Source organism: Anolis carolinensis, chromosome 3, assembly GCF_035594765.1.
Source record: "Anolis carolinensis isolate JA03-04 chromosome 3, rAnoCar3.1.pri, whole genome shotgun sequence".
NCBI classification, from domain to species: Eukaryota; Metazoa; Chordata; class Lepidosauria; order Squamata; family Dactyloidae; genus Anolis; species Anolis carolinensis.
Genome location: NC_085843.1, coordinates 233095046 through 233110967, shown reverse-complemented (window position 1 = coordinate 233110967; position 15922 = coordinate 233095046). Strand labels below are relative to the sequence as shown.

Below are 15922 nucleotides of genomic sequence, written 5' to 3'. Positions count from 1 at the left end.
TTCGAGGCCAGCCCGTGCCTGCGTCTTGTCTCTGTCTCCGTTCTATGTTATGGCATTGAATGTTTGCCTTTATGTGTGCAATGTGATCCACCCTGAGTCCCCTTCGGGGTGAGAAGGGCGGAATATAAATACTGTAAATAAAATAAATAAATAAATAAATAAATAAATAAATAAAGCCCTCCCTTGTGAATCTTCGGACTCATATAGGTCCGTGTTGAGAGATACAGGGTGTGTCTACACTGCAGAATTAATGCAGGGGGTGTTGTGTGGTTTCTGGGCCATATGGCCGTGTTCTAGCAGTATTTTCTCATAACGTTTAATTTGCATCTGTGGCTGGCATCTTCAGAGGATCTGATGGTAGTAAAGCAAATGGAGTGTAATGCAGTTTGACACCACTTTAACTGCAATGCCTTGGTGCCATAGAATCCTGGAAATTGTTGTTTTGTTTTTTCACTATATAACAGCTCTCAGGATTCCATAGAATTGAGCCATGTCAGATAAAGTGGTGTCAAGGTGCATTAATTCTACAGTGTAAATACACATACAGTCTTTCAGATAGTCTGAACCTAAGCCATATAGGAAAATTTGAATTGTGTGCAGAAATGAATCAGTAATGTATAAAGCTGTTTCAACAATTGTATTTATTTATTTCGTGTCAAAAAATAAATGGCAGCCCCATATAGAACACCTTATCAGGTAAGCTTGTTTTTTGCTGGCCCTTCCACACAGCACATTATTTGCTTTGAACTGGAATATATGACAGTGTGGACTCAGATAACCCAGTTCAAAGCAGATATTGTGGGATTTTCTGCCTTGATATTCTGGGTTATATGGCTGTGTGGAAGGACCCTAGGACACAGTAATGGATTCAAATTACAGGAAATAAAACGTTAGAAGCTGTTTGATAGCAAAATGCCTTGGGGGCTGGAGGAGTCTGCTTCACTGGAGGATTTTAAGTAGATGCTGGATGGCCATCTGTCGGGAATGCTTTGATTGTATGTTTCTGCATGGCAGAGGGTTGGACTGGATGGCATGTGAAGTCTCTTCCAACTCTATGATTCTCTAATTATCCAAATTGGATATAATTAAGTATGTGACATTTTTACTTCTCACCCCTTCTCATGTGCCCCATGGTGATTATGGGATAAATGTTATCTGATGCTTTTGATGAGAATCATGATATGAGTCTAACAATCTGTTCCTTTTAGCCTTCAAGAAGTATGATAGTTTTTGTGTCATTAGTAATGCTCTCCCAACTTGCCACCATGGCATGGAGACATCTTTGGCCTTTTCTACACTGCCCTTGTATCCCAGGATCTGATCCCAGATTATCTGCTTTGAACTGGATTATATGTATCTAGATAACTGGGAGAAGCAGATAATCTGGGATCAGATCCTGAGACAGAAGGGCAGTGTAGAAGGGGCCTTCATAGGGCTGGTGTGTGTGTCCTGGTTGCGCTTATTTTTCAGGTTACCAGTAAATATAAGGCGAGTATCATGCTTTATTCTAAGATTCAGCTAAGCAGGGTCGTCATCTTCAGCACTCTGAAAATATTAGTTTTTGGAGTTCAGCCCACAGAAACTTTCAAAAGGTTCAGGGAGTTGTAGCCCTGAAAGGATTGCCTCTAGGCTCTGCAGAATGTCCACTGCTTGTTTGTGGATTCACGTAGTTGCTTGCTCTGCAGTGAGAATATCAACCCTTCATTATCTGTACATTGCTACCTCCATGGAGTGCAGGGAGTAACCTGCAGCCAATTTCTAACTCTAGAATTCAAAATTCATCTAATTCTGCTCCCCAGCCTTTTGGCTTTCCATTGGGTAAAGTGGAATAAAACAGGTAATTCACGCAGATGTAACATTTGGGGGCAATTATAGCTATATTTCTCTGCTTCTTGCAGGAGCCATTAATGCATCTCACTCAAGCAGAAGGCAAGGCAAACGGACCACTAATTAGACTCCCGAGGCCTCCAGGCAGAATGGTGGCTTCCTGCTTACTGGTTATTAGCATGCTTATTTATGAACTATGGAGCTTAAGGAAGGAGGTCTAGCATGGGGACATGCAGAGTCAGGCTGTCCTGCCAGGAGCTCAGCAGCCACAGTTGAGATCTAAGAGGGGCAATGGGCCCCCATTTGTGATCAGAATGGACTTGGTGGTCTGGGAAACACCGCACAGAATTCCTTATTGACGGAATCTGTTAAATTGATGGATTATTATTTGTGTTTCAGAGTGATGTTTAGGGAGGCAAGGGCTCTTATTTGCCGGATTATAAAGCAACAAAGGGCTGTTATGAAATTCCAAATTTGTCCTGCTGTTCCATTACTTTCAAAGCCATTTTTGCAGGTAAAGCATCAGCTGCTTTTGTTGAACTCGAAGGCACACGTTGGTCTGCAGAGGCGTCTCAAAATGTCTGAGATGTAATTTTACAAATACAGTAGAGTCTCACTTATCCAACACTTGCTTATCCAACATTCCGGATTATCCAACGCATTTTTTTAGTCAATGTTTTCAATATATCGTGATATTTTGGTGCTAAATTAGTTAATACAGTAATTACTACATAACATTACTGCATATTGAACTACTTTTTCTGTCAAATTTGTTGTATAACATGATGTTTTGGTGCTTAATTGGTAAAATCATAACCTAATTTGATATTTAATAGGCTTTTCCTTAATCCCTCCTTATTATCCAACATATTCGCTTATCCAACGTTCTGCTGGCCCGTTTATGTTGGATAAGTGAGACTCTACTGTAGTTTTGTGTTCTGGCTATCCAAATGTCTGTCAGTGATAAAAGACATTGAATGGGTCATGCCGTGTCTGCAACACTTTTAAAACAGACTGTTAGTCGCCAAGGTATAAAGAGAGATTTTAGACATCATAGCTTTCCCTTAGATCGATGGTGTTGGAGGTTTTAGATATAAATAAATAGAAGCTTTACCACTGTTTCTGAACCAAAATATACCCTGCAGTGCAATAACGTGTAACTCAGGTTTGTGTAACAACTAACAGTAACTTTTATTCAGTTCAAAAGATCAAACAGATCAACAATATATACAGCAGTCTCTCTGAATTCTTACAGAGAACAGGGGGAATTAACAGTCCTTTTAAACAGTCTTTAAAATAAACCTCATGACTTAAAAATGATCAGGCTTCAGAGAGTTGACAGCCGTTTCTTTCCTGGCTGTTTCTAGCCTGCATCCTCTTCACTCTCTGAGGTGAAATAGCAGTTAAAACCGTTTCTCTCAGCAGCAAGCCAGAGACAGTAGCCAATCGGAATGTTGGCTCCTGGCATGCTCAGCCAATCAGCTGTCGACACATGCCTTTCCAGTCAACCCATTACACCATGGTGCCTTTTACAAATCCCCACAAATGTCTGGGTACTCTTTTTTTGTTTCGGACTATTTGTTTAGTACCCACATAGAGTATGTTATCCAAATCCATGGATTCAAGCATCCACAGCTTTGAAATACTCTCCCTCCCTCCCTCTCACACATCTCCAATATACTATATCTCCAAAAAACATACCTTGATTCACACGCATGCATACACATTCAGATCAGTTTGAACCTTTTCAATCAAACATACAATTTTCTACATTTTCTCAGAGGCAAAGACAAGTGTTACAATTTTCAGGCATGCAAATATATGTACTGTATAACTTTATTTCCTGCATTTTTCTTAGGTAAGGTTTGTCATTGCCACCATCTGAGCTATAGCCTTCGGCACTTTGTATTCCCTTGTGGTTTCTCTTTCAAATACTAACCAGGCCTGATCCTACTTAACTTCTAACATCAAACAGAATCTGGTGCTTTCAATATATCCAGGTATTTAAACACAATCTTCTAATTATAATATCTTCTTGCATGTACAGTAAAATACACAGCTCTTTAAATACATTTAACATGTAAAGACATACAAAGGAATAAAGAGAAGTTAGCCTTTACACTTCTTATCTTCAGTCACTGATCAGAGATAAAAATTGGTTTCTCTGCTTAGTGGGTTGACTTAGGGCAGTTGTCTTTGTCCTGCACCACATTCATGAGCGAGTCTGCAAGTGTGGAGAGGCTACACAAACAACTATAAAGTGTAGATAATTTTTTTTGCAAACTCCTGGGGCCATTTTCCGTTTTCAGGGACTTGAAGCTTCTCCAAATGCCTTTTAAAAGTCACCCTGGGCACTATGTATTTTGACACAAGTGGCTTTGGGTGGGCATATATTGCCACTGGCTGGGTCATGCCAACATTACTATTTATAACATAATGCAGATACCATACATATGATATATGTACTTTTTGCAGTTGAAATAGCAAGAATGCTATGTTAAAGGTCCCTTCTACACTGCAATATAAAATCCAGATTATCTGTTTTGAACTGGATTACGTATATGGCAGTGTAGACGCATCTTTCTGGAGTTGTAAGTCACCTTGAGTCCCCCACAGGGTGAGAAAGGCGGGGTATAAGTAAGTAAATAAATAAATATAATCCAGTTCAAAGCAGATAATGTGGATTATTCGCTTTGATAATCTGGTTTATTTGGCAGTATAGAAGGGGCCAAAGTCATATAGCAGAGGGAGTCAGACAATATATTTTGGGAAAGGGGCCGGGCTGTGGCGCAGCTGGCTAGTAACCAGCTGCTATAAATCACTACTGACCGAGAGGTCATGAGTTCGAAGCCCGGGTCGGGTTAAGCCTCCGACCATTAAAAAAAAATAGCCCCGGCTTGCTGTTGACCTAGCAGCCCCGAAAGACAGTTGCATCTGTCAAGTAGGGAAAATTTAGGGACGCTTTATGCGGGAGGCTAATTTAACTAATCTACAACACCATAAAACTGCTCACGAGGAAAAGAAGAGGAAGAACAGCCACCAATGGACGGTGAAGCAACAGCTCCCCCTGTGGCCGGAATTGTGAAGCTGGAAAGATGTTCAAAAATGCCTCTGTGTCTGTCTAAACTGAATGTTGTTTGTCTGTTGGCACTGAATGTTTGCCATATATGTGTTCATTGTAATCCGCCCTGAGTCCCCTTCGGGATGAGAAGGGCGGAACATAAATACTGTAAATAAATAAATAAATAAAAAGTGATTTCTTTAGAAAACAACTCCTATTATCTTCCATGTTGATGATGAAAAATGTGTTAGGTCTCCTTTAAAAATCCCAAGGATATTGTGCTATGCTGGCAGGGGAGTTGTCCAGAAAAGTTCCTTTTCTGAGGCTGGATCTACACTGTCATATAATGTACTGAACAAAATTATATGGGTATACACTGACAATGCAATGCAGTTCCAAACAGTATAATATGGCAGTGTAGATGCAGCCTAAGATTTGGTTCCAGGTAGGTCTGATAGGTTCAGGAAGCAGGGACAAGTCTTAACCATCATACTGGGATTATTCCTTTGGAATGTCCTGAAACAATTGTATAGGGCTCTTCTCAAGTGGCTCTACGGACCTGATTTTTGCAAAACTTCTGTCCAGGGAATAGATATGAGTGAGCAGATATGGAAGAAAGTGGTGCCATGACCTCCTGGAGCCATTGAGAAAAAATCTAGAGCCACAACACCTGCCTTCTTGAAGTCACCTGATTTCATTTCCCCCTGTTTTGCTGATCAGCCTGAAATATAGCTTGGTGTAGTTGGGCAGGGCATCTCCATGCCCTGCAGTAAAGTAAGGCCTCCAGCTCATTGAATAGCAAAGGTTCTTCTTTCGAGGAGAGTTTGTCTAAGCAGCTGTGGAAACCTTCTGACATTGCTGTCATGAGATACCCCAATGAGAGCTTGTAACTGAAACACCCACTCCTGGCTGTAAGAGACTTTGCATTGCTTTCACAGAAGAAGCTCGTGTTCATTTGAAGTGTTTAAGATGGATTTGGTTGCATTTTTAAAACTGCAATAACAGGGAGCCCCTGGTGGCGCAGTGGGTTAAATCCTTGTGTCGGCAGGACTGCTGACTTGAAGGTTTCCAGTTTGAATCCAACCCTGGGAGAGTGCTGATGAGCTCTCTCTATTAGCTCCAGCTCCATGCAGGGACATGAGAGAAGCCTCCCACAAGGATGGTAAAACATCAAAACATCCGGCCGTCCCCTGGGCAACGTCCTTGCAGACAGCCAATTCTCTCACACCAGAGGCGACTTGCAGTTTCTCAAGTTGCTTCTGACACACAAAAAACCCTGCAATAACAAGATATCTTTAAATTCAATTTACGAGGTGGCTGTTGGTAAGTTGTTTTAGGGACTCCCAAAGAAACCTAGGATGTCATTATGGGATGGCACCTCTTCTGAGTCTTTTCATCTTTATTGGTGACCTGAGTCTTATTAACTGTGGCTTGGAGACAGGCATGAGCAAGGTGACAGATCTCCTTCTTGCTGAGACAGGCGGACAGTTGTCAGCATTTATTTTCTGCTTTAAAAATATTGAACCAGATGGGTTGGTGAGCTGGTACGTTAGTTATGGGTGTTCTTGATCTGAAAGCAACAAAACTGAAATATTACCAGGAGATCACCTTGAACTGGCAGTTCTTTCATAATTGGGAATCAGGTGGATTGTTCTGCTTCTTGCCATGTTGCTGCATTCAGTAAGAATGCAGTTGATTTTTCTTTTCAGCTGTTTATTTTTCCCTGGTGTTCAAAGATACTTTTTTGCACTAAGGCAGGGAAGCCATACTGTGTTATTAAAAACCATTGCCTAGAATGAAAGACTACTAAATCACACCTTGTCACAGTCTTACGGACTTGTATGGTCTTGTCTATAGCAAAGTGCATGAGGTTAGAAGGAAATTAACCCAGTGACACTTTGTTTATTAAAGAACAAGATGTGCACAGCTGCGTGGAAGCTCTTTATCGAAGGGATAGCGACTGCTGGCAAGGAGCAATGCTTGCACTGTACAGATCTCATTGTCAGCATAAAGCAAAAGAATTGCTGACTTTATGGGAGCCTGGAAGGTTTAAGAGCAGGTAGGTTATTGCCAGAGAGTAGCATGGCTGATTTTAGACTTTGGACATAATAATGGTGCTACATACGCACTCTCTTGTTGATAGCAGTTATTACCAAATGTGGTTAAAACCAACCATGCTACATTTAGCTTTGCTGCTCATTCTGCCGAGTGAATCTCTGGACCATCTGCCCTAGCATTCTGCCTTGATGGCACCATCCTATAGTAGCACGGCCTGAAATATACTAGGTATTTAGCATTGGTTGGTGTGTGTTTCTTTTACCATGAGATGATCAGGCATGTTTGTGCAGCCAGTGTTGATATGTCCATGGATGGGTTTTTGGTCTTAACCTGCTTCTGGATGCTCCTTTGCCAAGTGACTTGGGTGCAGGATTGCAGCTCAGATTGTGTTTCATGTTTAGCTCTTGACCCTTGAACTCAGGGCTAGACACAGTCAGGTACCAGTGAAACTACAGGCTTCTCTTCCTGGAGTGGCGAGACAGGAAGTGTCAATTATTCATTCCTCCCCTGATATATACCGTTGTATCTTTCTTGGCTGCCTTGACACCAATCTGGACTGACAGGCCAAGAGCTTTCTCATGTAAACCCCTGAAATATTTAGCAGGATGGACTGAAAAATACAGATGTGCTTGAGAAGGGAGCTCATTGCAGCAATCTTACCCAAAGCCTAATTCAAAGTGGAGGCTGATAGCTCTGTGGCACTAATGTTGCAGGAGACTGATCTCTTCCTCATGCACTATTTTCTGAATGTGCTCTGTCCTGGTCTTCTTACCACATTGTTTTGGTGGCCTCTACCATGGTCAGCTTTCCCACTCCAGTTCCCAAGGTTCTAGTAGTCTCTGTTTTCCACTTGAGTTTGGAAAAGTTACTGTTTGGATTACAGAATATGCCCAGACAGCATATTTCAAGCTTTTCTTTCTGTTGGGAAGTAGAAGAGTCAGAAGGTAAAGCAGTTTACATTTTATTGAAGGTGCATAGAAAAGCCATTCCTAAGGTAATCAAAAATCTCTCCTCAATAGTGAAACTGGGGCAAATATCTGGCAGGGGAATAAAAGAAGAAGAACAAAGGGGGACGGGGAATAAAGAACGGTTCTTTAGATAAAACAGCACTTGCAGTTTTATCTAAGCGTTTTACTGGGGTGTAAGGGGGAACTTTCCACAGAAATAAGTTTAGATATTTTGTAGCAGAAAAATGAAATAAGCCAAGATGGCACCTGATCAATTCCATGTATAGAGACAAACTGAACTGACAGTGAAATTTGGTTTCGGTGCTGGCAGTGGAAAAATATCCTCTATTATACAAATGTAGTCAGAAGGCCATGTTAATGCATAGACCATGGGACAAATATACAGACTACTCTGTCTTCCACCAGAGGGGAATGCTTGAGACAAGAACAGCTGTGGGTCTGCCAGTGTTGCCCCACAGCAACACATCCTGCCTAATGGTAGAGCCTGTTCTAGGACATCATCCAGAACAGCCTTATTTTTATTTTTATACAATTAATTTAAGAAATAGGGGTGCATGTTGTGGACTGGAAGCCATCCTACTGACGAGAGAGGCTAGAAAGATGGTCAGACAGACAGCTAAACTTATAACTATAGGGTTAGAAGGGACCTCAGATTTCATCTCATACAGAGATGGACAGAGTTCAGACAAGGTAAACCTACTTTGTTTTTTTTAGTAGCGTCATTAGTTCCACCAACTGAATTCAAGCACAAGTGAAATGCAGCTAGAAGGGATTTGTTTTGAGAAACAGACCTTACCATTTTTCTGCACAAAAATCCTAGTTATCCTGAAGCTTTCTTTCCTTAAGCAGCATAATATGAGATGTGGAGTGGTGGTGAGGTGAGAGAATGTATTTTTGGGTTTTTTCTGTTTTAAAAATGTTGGAAGAAATAAATCCTTGAGTTACTGCACGTCATCTATCAACTAGTAGATCTAAAACTATCTTCTGCCCATTTCTGGATCTATTTCAATTCTTTCTCAACTCAGGATATTCACTGCTACATCATCGTTGTGATGAGACCATGCAACTTTTGCTTAGAAATCTGCTTAGTAAGGAGAATCTACCACTTTCTTAAGGATTTTGCTCTAGTGTGTCAAACAACTTGTAGTGCCATAAATATTTTCCTGCTGTTTAGTCAAAGCCCCCATTCTCAGAATTTGGTTTGGGTTTATGTAGCACTCTCACTCTGAATAACTGCCATAAGGTGGGGCTTTAGCACAGCGGGTTAAACCGCCAGCTGTAGAAAATCTTGCCGATCGAAAGGTTGAAAGTTAAAGTCCAGGTCGAGGTAAGCTCCTGCCATCAGGCCAGGTTATGCTCACCTAGTAATTTGAAAACAGCAATTGTGAGTAGATAAATAGGTACCACTTAGCTGGGAGGTAATAAAAAGCGCCCATAAGATCATGCCTTTGATTCCATCAAGAGGACGTTTACGAACAACAAAAACCTTTACGGCATGGAAGATGAAGCAACAGCACCACCCTGTGGCCAGAGCTGAGAACAGTCTCCAGATGCCGTAGATGAGAAAAGATGGGGAAAGCCTATATACCTCTTTTTATGTATTGCCTGTTCTTGTTAATTATATAATGGCATTGAATGTTTGTCGTATATGTTTTCCATAATCTGCCCTAAGTCCCCTCGGGGAATATAAATAAAGTTTATTATTATTATTATTATTATTATTATTATTATTATTATTATTTCTTTGCATCACATAATGGCAAACTTAAATACCTTCTTGTACACTTCACAAAATAATGCTACCATCAGATTTTTTTAGTTCAAACTATGCCAAGATGAAGATCTATCTAATAGGAATAAAAGTGAAAAGCCAAAAATACAAAATAAACGTATTTGCAAATGACATTATTCTAACATCAGAAGACATACTGAAGGAATTGGGGTTGTTGTGTGTTTTCCGGGCTGTATGGCCAAGTTCCTGAAGTATTCTCTCCTGATGTTTCGCCCACATCTATGGCAGGCATCCTCAGAGGTTGTGAGGTATATGGAGAAACTAAGCAAGGAAGGTTTATATATCTGTGGAAGGTCCTGGGTGGGGAAAAGAACTCTTGTCTGTTGGAGGCCAGTGTGAATGTTGTAATTAATCACCTTGATTAGCATTAAATAGCCTTCCAAGTGTCACATCCTAGCCTGGGGGGATCCTTTGTTCAGAGTCGTTAGCTGCCCCTGATTGACTCATGTCTGGAATTCTTCTGTTTTTAGAGTGTTGCTCCTTATTTACTGTTCTGATTTTGGGTTTTTTTTAATACTGGTAGCCAGATTTTGTTTATTTTCGTGGTTTCCTCCTTTCTGTTGAAATTGTCCACATGCTTGTGGATTTCAGTGGCTTCTCTGTGTAGTCTGACATGATAGTTGTTGAAGGAATTTCCTAAAATGATAAACTAGGTTAACCAATTTAGATTAGTTGCTGGACTCTCAATCAATTTATGCAAATCAAAAATATTAGCGGCAAAGTTAAATAACAAAGAAAAAGAAGTACTAAGACAGAAAACAGGAATTCACCAAAGCAATATTACCTTTCAAACTTTGAAGGAAAAATTTCTAGCATATGTTTCCATGGACTAATATCCACATCATTCAGTGCTATATCTGGTTCCAATTCTCCTTTATTTGGTTAAGTTCTCTTTTATCTGATAAAGTTCTCCTTTATATTGGTTGTGGGCGTTCTTGATCTGAAGGAGAACAATACTGAAATATCATTAAGGGATCTTCTTGAATTGGCATGTCTTTTGTAACTGAGATTCAGGTGGACTGTTCATCCTCCTATTCTCTTCAGATGTTGATTCATCCTTGCAGTGTGGCTATTTTGAGCTTTAACAGCACACAGTATCTCTTTCTGCACACAGTATCTCCATCCACAATTTCTCTTCATTCTCTGTATAACTTAGTCTCTCCAACTGTCTTCTAATTTGATCCAACTCAATCTTCTCACTGGACATCATCACATGAGGCCAATAAAGTGCAATTACAGCAGGATAAAAGTGTCTTTGGTTGGGGTTTATTTCACAATGTTGTGTCTGACCTGTAGTTGCATTGCACTCTTTATTGATTGAAAAACAGTCAATTAATCCAATATCATTGTTGTTCTGCCATGTTTCTTGTTCAGTGGTTTCCTTCCACTCCTGTACTGATATTGTGAAGTAGATAAAAGCCTTGCAAGAATGCCATAACTGTGCAATTACACAATTGCTGCAAAATAGGGGGGGGGGCATAGCTTGCACGAACTGAGCAGGGCAAACATGGCTAGGAAGCAAGACTATGTGGAAAGTAGATCACAGGAATTTGTATCCCCAAAGAACCAGGATGGAGTAATTGCAGCAAGATGTGAAAATGATCATTCCATAATGACATGTTTCAGTTTGCTTAAATATTGCAATTGCCACAAGACAACAGGCTGGTGTGATAAAGTACCTTATTGTACCTGACTATATTACATTACAGTACAGAGTAAGGACATTATGCAACTCAGCAGTCCTCTTACTGTTTGGAATAGTAGAAGAGAAATAGGTGTCAGCCCTTCAAATATTGCAAGATGGTGTCTCATATCACCTCATAATCATCTCCTTAGGGTATCTTCAGAGGTTGAGATTTTCCAAGCCCTGGAGGGGAAATGCTTGAAGCCCTCACATAGGTATTATACAGAAATAGGAATACTGGTGGCATAATTTCAATTGTGCTTTGTTTATTTGTTTTCCTACTTCTTCAGTGTTTGAAGCCATACTCAGAACATTTTCTGTCTCCAGCTGTCAGGGGTTTTAGCTAAATTAACAAGCTGTTTGTAGGGTTTGGCTCATATATGCCTGATTTGTTTTCATTAATTAAATTGCTCTTTGTTGAGAAAAGCTATTTTGCTTTGGGCTGTTAAAAGGGAATCTAGTTTGCTGAGTACTGTGCTACTATCAGTGCTCTCTGGTGGATTTCATGCCTGTGGGATGGTAAATCTACCGAGGGCTTCACTCCAAACTGCAGCACAGCTATCCAAGGTACTGTGCACCACTTCCAGAATAGATTCAGAACCTTGGATAGCTCAGTCCAAAACCTAGGGTGGATTCACCTCCCCATAGACCAGTGGTTCTCAGCCTTCATAATGCCGCGACCCCTTAATACAGTTTCTCATGTTGTAATGACCCCAACAATAACATTATTTTCATTGCTACTTCATAACTGCAATTTTGCTACTGTTATGAATCATAATATACATATCTAATATGCAGGATGTATTTTCATTCACTGGACTCAAATTTGGCCCAAATACCCTATACGCCCAAATTTAAATACTGGTGGGGTTGGGGGGGATTGATTTTGTCATTTGAGAATTGTAGTTACTGGAATTTATAGTTCACCTACAATCAAAGAGCATTCTGAACTCCACCAATGATGGAATTGAACCATTCTTGGCTCACAGATCGACAGAAAATGACCAACAGAAAATACTGAGCATTGACCTTGTGTTTTGGAGTTGTAGTTCACCTACACCCAGAGAGCACTGTGGACTCAAACAATGATAGATCTGGACCAAACTTGGTACAAATACTCAATATGTCCAAATTTGAACATTGTTGGAGTTTGGGGAAAATAGACGTTGACATTTGGGAATGTAATTGCTGAGATGTATAGTTCATCCTGAGCTCCATCAACAATCAAATTTAACCAAACTTGGCACACAGAACTCCCATGACCAAAAGAAAATACTGGAAGGGTATGACGGGCATTAACCTTGGGTTTTTGAGTTGTAGTTCACCTCAAAAGACTGAAACAATGATGGATCTGGACCAAACTTGGCATGAATACTCAATATGCCCAAATGTGAACACTGTGGAGTTTGGGGAAAATATACATCGGCATTTGGAAGTTGTAGTTGTTGGCATTTATAGTTCACCTACAATCAAAGAGCCCCTTGAACCCCAGCAACGATAGAATTGGGCCAAACTTCCCACACGGAACACCCCATGACCAACAGAAAATCCTGGTCTTTGACAATCCCTCTGACACCCCCCTCACGACCCCCCCAGGGGTCCCGACCTCCAGGTTGAGAAAAGTTGCCATAAAGTTCTATGATTGGCCAGTGGGATATAATATTCTAGAATACATTAGAAAACCCATTGTGTTTTATTAGTCAGAGAGTGCGCAATATGTCATGGCAATTCAGGAATTCTCTTGTTCTCCTAGAAGAAAGCATAACCTGAATGAAGCACCAATACCAAGTATCTGCATAGTCTTATGCAATTGAATCTGAATGTGGGGAAAACCTGGACTCACCTAAATTTAGAGGGAAGTCCCTCCCAAAGTGATGCTCGTGGTGATGCTCATATGGCCAGTGGTGTCATTCTGCCCTCCAGAATTTGACAGTCTACAAAGCCACATCCTCTGCAGAGGAGCCCCCAAATATTGCGAGCTCAATAGATCAATATCAGCAATTTCATTTTAGTCATTTTCCCCTCTTTACAAAAGAGCAGCTCTTTTGTAAAGTGAATGGGCCTTAAGCCCAGTGTGGTGGGAGATGATGTCATTCCTGTTAATCAAAATGGTGCTGATGCTTTGACCTTGCCACCCCTGGCTCCCAGACAACACTGACTAAGGCTGCCTGGCTCTGCATTCCTTCAATTAACTCAGGAGGGAAGTTGGCAGGGAGAGGATGCCTTGGTTCTGCTGAGAGGCTGGGGATTTGCAGCAAGCTTGGAGGAAGGGATTGATGAGCAGCAATATTGTCTTCTTGGCAGGAGGAGTCGCATTGCAAGGTAACGATGGGTATAATGACCTCTTAGGTGTGGAACATCATCATTTAGGAGGAAATATTTGCTGTGTTTCTCTAGAAAGGCATAGTTGCAGGAGATGAGAAGGAGCTGAGCAGCCGTGTTGATGCATTTCTAGCCCACAAGTTCAGGCACTGTGATGACATGACATGTCATGACAGCACATCCCACGTCAAAATGATTGCAAATCCTGGAGGCTAATAGTTATGCAAATAACCTCGTTATCTGGCCTATTTATTTCTTCAGCTCTATACTGTCTCTGGTTTTTAAGTGATGCGACTTTTGCTGTTAAGAAAGGTGGGAGGCAATCTCCTGACTGTTTCCCTGGAGTGACAGAGGGCCTGTGCTTGCAGTAAAGAACGCTATAAATTAAATTCATGATTAATAATTAAATATTGATCAAATAATCAATTAAAGGCATTTAATATTCCTGGGATTCCCCTTACTGGCATAAGTGTCCTCTCTTCTCAAAAGGTGCTCAGTTGCCGGCATGCTGAGATCCTGCTTTGCAATGTAGCTGCCTAACAACCTCAAGAGGCAATTTGTCTAAGCTATAAACAATGCCATGTATAGTTAATGGAGTTTCCAGACACTGGTGGACTGGAACTCATAGAACTATTGGACATGCTGGTTTAGTCTTTAATTAGAGTGGAAGTACAAAAACATCCAGATTAACCATTGATATAGCTTCAGGCACCAGCTGGTTAAGGCCATCTCATGCATTTGCTAAGTGTGAGTATGACAGGATTATACTTTTCATACACATGGAGTGCACATGAATATAGAAATATTTATCTATGAAATCTTAAACCTGTGAACTTGCTAATTTACTCAAATCACTCTGGGTTTGGGTTTGCAAAGAACTTTGATTTGTGAGACAGAACACCTGCAAGGGGACGGACACTGAAATTGTTATGAGAAGGATATTTGTGTGCTGTTGAGTTGTTTCTGATTTATGGAGACCCAAGGCAAAGTTGTTCAAAGAAGGCGTGCCCTTATCTTCCTTTGAGGCTGAGAGAGTATGACCCAATAGGTTGACAAGGCAGAGTAGGGATTTGAATTGTAGTCTCCATAATCATAGCCCAACCATTATGCCATTCTGGCTCTCAAGAGGGATATTGCTTGCAGCCAATTATTTGGATTGTGCATGACTACAAGCATCTGCTCTAGGTTACTGAAAGCACGTCCATTTACCCCCTATTTAGATCATAAACGACATGAAGACATATATACATGAATGGCTCCTTTATCAAATGATCAGCAATAAAATAATATTAATAATGTATGTGTTACCCATTTTGAGGTGGGGCACAACACAGTTAAAACACATCATCACAAAATTCATATATTAAAATACATAGTGAAAGGATTAAAATACAATACAAATAGATATATTAAAATACAAGTAGAATGTAAATGTAAAATTCACCATTTAGCATTGACTGGGTATGCCTGCCGGAAGAGATAGGTCTTCAGTTCTGTCTCAAATACTGACAGCTCCTTTAGCTGTAGAAGCTCTTCTGGCAGGTTATTCCACAGTCTTGGGGCAGCTGATGAAAAGGTCCTCTGGGTGACAGTTGCCATTCGGGTTGTGACTGATTGGAATAAACATTCCTGCAGAGGACCTAATGAACAAGAGTAATGATTTTTACATGGCATTAAAATATTCTGCAGCTAGAAGGACGAGAAATATGTGTACATGAATTATAAAGATGTATAAACTAAGTGATGCAATAGAACAAGTTCTAGGTAAAATAGCTAGCATCTATTCAGAGTTTCATGCTGAGAATCCATCAGCCTCTCCTACCCTTCTACGTGCCTCTTATGTGTTCTTGGTTTGTCTTAGAAACTAAATGAACGTGCTCTCCCGAAATTCTTATATGAGCCTGGCAAACAACAGGAACATTTTTTGAATGTGGCTGCTCCCATATAAAAAGCATCTGCCTCAACACACACATGCATGCACACACACCATTTCCCTTTCTACTACCTTCTTCCATTTTCAAGTAAACACCGAAGGACATTATAAATTATATATCAGTTTAACTCCATAGCTATTATATGCACACACACACACACACCCAACAACAATACTTACATGTATAAATAGTTATTGTTGTTCTTGTCTTTACTTGCTTTCAAGTCATTTCTAACATATGGTGAACCTAGGGTGAATCTATCATGGGGTTTTCTGG

General features: G+C 40.5%; 1 protein-coding gene across 4 annotated transcripts in view; it reads left to right on the top strand.

Moving 5' to 3' along the window:
- The window catches only part of kcnip2 (potassium voltage-gated channel interacting protein 2), a 159801-nt gene that overhangs the window by 57814 nt on the left and 86065 nt on the right, over positions 1–15922 (top strand). The window contains exon 1 of one of the 4 annotated variants that reach the window (XM_008116062.3): positions 1249–15922. This exon is cut by the window's right edge and continues 20220 nt beyond it. The exons of the other annotated variants lie outside the window; for them this stretch is intronic. The gene's annotated coding sequence lies outside the window, so the exon portion shown is untranslated. Of the gene's footprint in view, positions 1–1248 lie in introns of those variants that run through there. 4 annotated transcript variants of the gene reach the window in all.